This window comes from Hemitrygon akajei, chromosome 18 (assembly GCF_048418815.1).
Source record: "Hemitrygon akajei chromosome 18, sHemAka1.3, whole genome shotgun sequence".
Classification (NCBI taxonomy): Eukaryota; Metazoa; Chordata; class Chondrichthyes; order Myliobatiformes; family Dasyatidae; genus Hemitrygon; species Hemitrygon akajei.
This window is the reverse complement of record NC_133141.1, coordinates 3,840,664-3,846,663: the sequence shown is the minus strand read 5'-3', so window position 1 is coordinate 3,846,663 and position 6,000 is coordinate 3,840,664. Positions and strand designations below refer to the sequence as shown.

The following is a 6,000-nucleotide window of genomic DNA, read 5'->3' as shown; positions in this document are numbered from 1 at the left end:
TATTTGGGAATTTGTGGCAGAAAAAAAGCAACATCTGACCGCTGACATGTGAAGGATGCGCGTGGAAATGCTAACTGGAGCTTTGTGCAACTGTAGTTACATCTAGGTTCGGGAGCTGGCACTGCAGCGTTGAATTCAGGTGGACTTTCACTGTGCGGGAAGTTCACCATTCACATTCTGTCTTCTTGAGGGAAAGCCCCAGTAGGCGATGGAAGGATTATTGGAAGCTGGGGATCTCTGACAGGGTTGCAGGGTTATCATTAATGAATACTAAATATTAAATATTGTAATTCACTCATGGATTGTTCAAAAAATAAACAAGGCGTCCACTATCTGTATCCTATCAATGAATCCATTGGGAATTGAATGTAATGCATCTTATGCTGTGGGTAAAAGCCTTAAACACCAGCTCCCAAACACTTTTCTCCACATCTACTCTCCAATAAGCAGGCGGGCCCTCTGATACATCCTCCCTCCACTCCTTAGAACAGCAGCTGAAAGGAAGTTACTGCGAAATGCTCCTGAGGTTTCTGTCCTGCGCAGACAGCCTGGCTACTGTCAGCTGGGGGCTTTATTTAATGTTGTAAACTCTTGAAGCAAATATTTTGTGGCTGTGCAGATCAGCGCGCTTGGAGTGTATCTCAGCGGTACTTTCGCAACCCGGCCACCCTTCACTCAGCCCCCAACCCCCAATAATCTTTCCGACATGTCCCTGAGAGGGTGTGAAATGTAATGCAATCATCTTACCTGCAATAAACTGATCGGGTTTCAGTCCGAAACCTCAGACGTCATCAGCAGCTGATCCGGAGATGTGGGATTCTCCAGTGCAACCGCTCCTTACACAACCCAAGGAGACTCTGAACACTTCGCTTAACTTCAGGCTGTTGGATTTCTGTTGAACTTTATTGGAATTCACTTTCGTTTGCTCCATAAAAAGGTACAATGAGGTTAATCTAAAATAATTACAATTCAAAGAAGCGTGACATACAGATAGCTCGAACTTCTGAGCTCTTACGCGACATTACCCTTATATGATTGCCAGTTGAGTGATTGATTTTAACCAGAAACTGTATTATGCTGTATTTCTGAAGCGATTTGCATATACTCTGGAAGTTAAAGAGCTTATGCAGGCCATAGCTATAAGCTAAAGTCAACTGTGTGGAGCTGAAGAGTTCCTAAGTGATTCAAAGCCGACGAGACCGATATGGTTCACAATTCAGGTTAAAATACCGAACGTCATTACTAACATACCCAAACTTTCCGTACTACAGCTGACGTATTTCGATTCAGTTTAGTTTTATTTTTAATCTCCTGTGGAGTTATCCTTTTGAGTTGTGCCGGGAAGTATTTCAAATTTCAAAGCTGTTAGGTTTTATTTCGGGATCGGAATGTGATCGATTTGCAATGATTTTGATTTTCTCTTGGTTTTGATTTAAGCCTCGAAGGGTGTGGGGGATAATATTGGGTTATCAATACTGCCTGTATCAGCAAAAGTACTTCCCGACACGTTAGATCTCTGTTTGAAATCTAAGTGCTATCATATTACAAGTTGAGTACTAAATAGTTGAAATAGAATTATCTTTTAATGGATTTGAAATTGTGCTGTACCAGAGGCACATTAACATGCAGTTTAATTAGATTTTTCGCCCTAATGTCGAAGTTTCTTTGGGCTGAATAACAGTTTGCCAGAAAGTGATACGTTGGTTCAATCACGCTATATTGTTACTCGTTATAACCTTGTATAAAACGAACACTGCTGCTCTTTGACAGAATTTACCAGTGCATTCAAGATAGTTTAGTGCAATTTCCAGTACACACGTGTAAAGGAGAACGAAATAATTGTTACTCCGGATCTGATGCAGCACAAAAAGCACAATAAAATAAAGAGCACATTAATAAAAACAAATAGAAATACGTAGGATAACATATGTACATTGATTGTTTGTATGTCCATAAGTGACGCTAGGCATGGGAGTATCTGTGCAAAAAGTAACTCTGACGGGAAATGATAGCAATGGTGGTGGGGGTGTGGTGGGTGGGTTGGTGGGTCTTGAAGAATACTGGCAAAATTTTAATTGCTGTGAGATCTTACTTGAAGTTTCAAGTTCTGGTGCACAGTTGCGTGCCTATACCAGTCTGGTATTGACAAGGTGCTTGATATTCGGAAAACTGCGTGCTGGGAGAATAGTTGGCTATGACTTTACCCACCGTTTTTTGTCAGTAAGATTTATGGATGCTTACTCAGTGGTTCTGATCTATGATAGGCCAAATTAAAACTTCTGGACTTCAAATTTTATGTTGAACATTACTGGTATTATGAAGGGACAATCAACAACTAGAATAGAAAAATCTGTCCCATCCAAATATACACAACCATCTATTCATAGAAAGTCATAGAGTCGTCCAACAGTGTACTAGGCCCTTCAGTTCACCCTGCCCATGCTGACCAGCTATGCTAATCCCATTTTCCACCACTTGTTCCACAGCCTTTTTTTTACCTTTGGATTTCAAGTACTCATCTGGAAACATATTGAATATTGTGAGAGTACCTGTCTTCACCACCTTCTCAGGCAGTCCATTCCAGACTGTAACAACACTCTGGGTTAAAATAGAACAACCTCAGATCCCCTCTAACCTTCTTACATCTCACTTTAAGGTTACTTCCTCTATTTCTACACATTTTCATCATGAGGAAGAACAATTTTCCCTGTCCACCCTTTCCAAGCCTCTTGTAATTTTGAGGTATTCCTATATCAGATCCCATCTAAGCTTTCTTTGCTTCAAGAAAAATAAACACAGTCTATCCAGCCTGTTCTCATAATTGAACTTCTCAATCCCGGTGAATCTTCTCTGCACCTTCTCCACATACCTAGAGCAATAAAATTAACTCGCACTCATTATGACCTTGCACTGCACTTCCTCTGTAGCTTTTACATTTTATTATTTACCTTGTTCTACCTCAATACTCTGTAAAGATTTGATCTGTATGACCACCTTTAGATTGTATCGTAGTACATGTGAAAATAATAAAGCACTTCCAATTCCATCTTTCCTAATCTCCAGCTGTGCCTAAGCAATGTTTATAAAATGGTACAAGACACCCAAGCTCTGATATTTGATGACCAGGCTAATAATGGCTATGCTCTGTTCACCCCACCTCCATGTACTGTATCTTTGAGGATCATTGAACTTGTACCTCAGGATTAATACTCCCTGGAATCATACATCCTAAAATACTTAGGTGGTGGGATGGAGAGACATCTCTACCAAAGGAGGCGCAAAGCACTCCTTCCCTCTACTACGTAGTCTGCAGGTCACTATTAGGCAATTTGATCTGCTTAGCCCCCCACCCCCCGATCAGGGTCATGAGAATCCATGGGAGCAGGTGGTGGATAGTTGTATGAGCAGTTGGTGTATATCACAGATCCTGGTTATGCAAACATTGATGCCAGGCAGACAATCTCTGAAGAGTATTGATAATGGTTGGGGTCACCAATCTTGTAAAGGCACTGCCCAGAAAGTGGCAATGGCAAATCTCTTCTGTAGAAAACTTTGCCAAGACAATCATGATCACAGAAAGACCATGACGACCTACGTCATACGACATAGCACATAATGATGACAATGATGAAAATACTTCATCTTATACTTGCCAGTATTAAACTCCATCTACTGTACCATTGCCCTGCCCAACTTAGCAGCTGATCTATCTAATTCTGTAACCTCATTATAGAAACATAGAAACATACAAAACCTACAGCACAATACAGGCCCATTGGCCCACAAAGTTGTGCCAAACATGTCCCTACCTTAAAAATTACTAGGCTTACCTATAGCCGTCTATTTTACTAAGCTCCATGTACCTATCTAAAAGTTTCTTAAAAGACCCTATTGTATCCACCTCCACCACTGTTGTCAGCAGCCCATTCCACGCACTCACCACTCTCTGAGTAAAAAACTTACCCCTGACATCTCCTCTGAACCTACTCCCCAGCACCTTAAACCTGTGTCCTCTTGTGGCAACCATTTCAGCCCTGGGAAAAAGCCTCTGACTATCCACACGATGAATGCCTCTCATCATCTTATACACCTCTATCAGGTCACCTCTCATCCTCCTTCACTCCAAGGAGAAAAGGCCAATCCTCACTATCAACAATACTAGCAACTTCATACCATCTGCAAACCTTCTAATCATTCCTCCTACATTTATATTCAGATTACTAATATATCTGACAAACAATAAGTGGGCCAACACTGAAACCTGTAGTGCACACTGATTCATCAATATACTGTATTTTGTTACTTCTTCAGAAAACTCAATATAGTTAGCCAAACAGGATCTCTCACCTATAAAGCCTTACTGATTATCCATGATTAACTCTTAACTTTCCAAATATAGATTAATCCTGTATTTCCCTACAACTTCTGTTACACAAGAACATAATTCAAATGTGAATTTGCTGACTTGTAGAACACACTTCCCTCAGAAGATCGGCACTTTTATTTTTTTTATTTCAGAGCTTTCTGCAAACTGGAAAATATATTGGCATAATCCCAAAGCATTATCTGACAGTAGACTTCATGCTTCTTCCTCAGTTGTCAGAGAATACGCCCTGGAACTCAGTATTAGAGTCAGATTCAGAATCAGCTTTATTATTATACGTCATGAAATTTGTCATACAGTGCAAAGACATAAAAATTACTGTAAATTACAGAATAAAAAGTAGTGCAAAAATAAATAATAAAATAGTACTCATGGGTTAGTAACCAGCTTTTCATTAATCACAAGACATTTAGACACTGTTGTGCATCTTTTTAAAATAAATACTAACTGTGGGAAGATCATGATGAAGATTGACTGAAACTCTATTCTTATTCAACTGAACCCTAAATTTAATCCATGGATATGAAAGATTTGCTTTAAAACAAAATGCACAGGATTTGTGATGTGCTTACAAGGCTGCAAAATCACAACAAAATTGAGTCAAAAGGAATCAATATAGTTTGATATGTAGCTTATAGATTCAAGCTGCAATGTCACTTACGACTCACACTGAGCTCCGTGGAAACACACTGCTGCACATAATTCTAAATGTTGGAGAGAGGGCATGGAAGTATCATTTCTCAGTAAAGTTAAAAACAAAGTTTCTAAGGAAGTCTAATGAAAAAATGCACACTCTTAAATATGCTTTGCATTTGTTCCATATTAATTCCAAGTGGTTGTGAAAGTAACATGGGGCAGCACAGTAGCGTAGTGATTAGCACAACACTTTACATTACAAGCAACCCAGGTTCAATTCCCACCACTGTCTGTAAGGTGTTTGTATGTTCTCCCCATCACCGTGTGGGTTTCCTCCAGGTACTCAATTTCCCTCCCACAGTCCAAAGATGTACTAGCTCGTAGGTTAATTAGTCATTGTAAATCGCCCCGCGATTAGGCTGGGGTTAAATTGGTGCTTGCTAGGCGAAATGGCTCAAAGGTCCACATTATGCTGCCTTGATTGAAAAAGGATGGTGCAACTCAAAGTGACACAGATCTGAAGCATTTCACATCATCACATATAGCAATAAAACCTCACCTTCAATAGGAATCTTTAATCATTAAAGAGAAGCTTCTGAGGTTTCACATCCACCATATTTTATATCTATGAGTTTTTATTTTGCAATTAATATCCAAGAAACAGATTTTTAAGAACTATTATATAGATAATGTGGGAATTTTCTTTTCATTTCTGCTAAGAGCAGTGCAAATCTTAAACAATTTACGAGGCATAGTGAGATATATATATATATATATATATATATTATAAACTGTGACAGCCCTTACTGATGAGCCCTCAAGTATTGCATGGTCCTGCTGAATTTGAAACCAGAAACCTTGGAGAAAGTGACAGCCGTGAGTTTGATGAGGATTCCCTGGAGAGCAGCGTAGAGCTTGAGAAGTAACACATTTGTAAGCATTCATTTTCACTCATGCAGGTTTTATTTTTTATTGGCAGG

At 39.5% G+C, this 6,000-nt stretch overlaps 1 protein-coding gene across 1 annotated transcript in view; it reads left to right on the top strand.

The window, feature by feature from the left end:
• The first annotated feature begins 760 nt into the window (after positions 1-760).
• Positions 761-6,000, top strand: part of LOC140741032 (sodium channel protein type 4 subunit alpha-like) — a 217,281-nt gene continuing 212,041 nt past the window's right edge. Inside the window, exon 1 of the mRNA XM_073070669.1 lies at positions 761-937. The gene's annotated coding sequence lies outside the window, so the exon portion shown is untranslated. The remainder of the gene's footprint in view (positions 938-6,000) is intronic.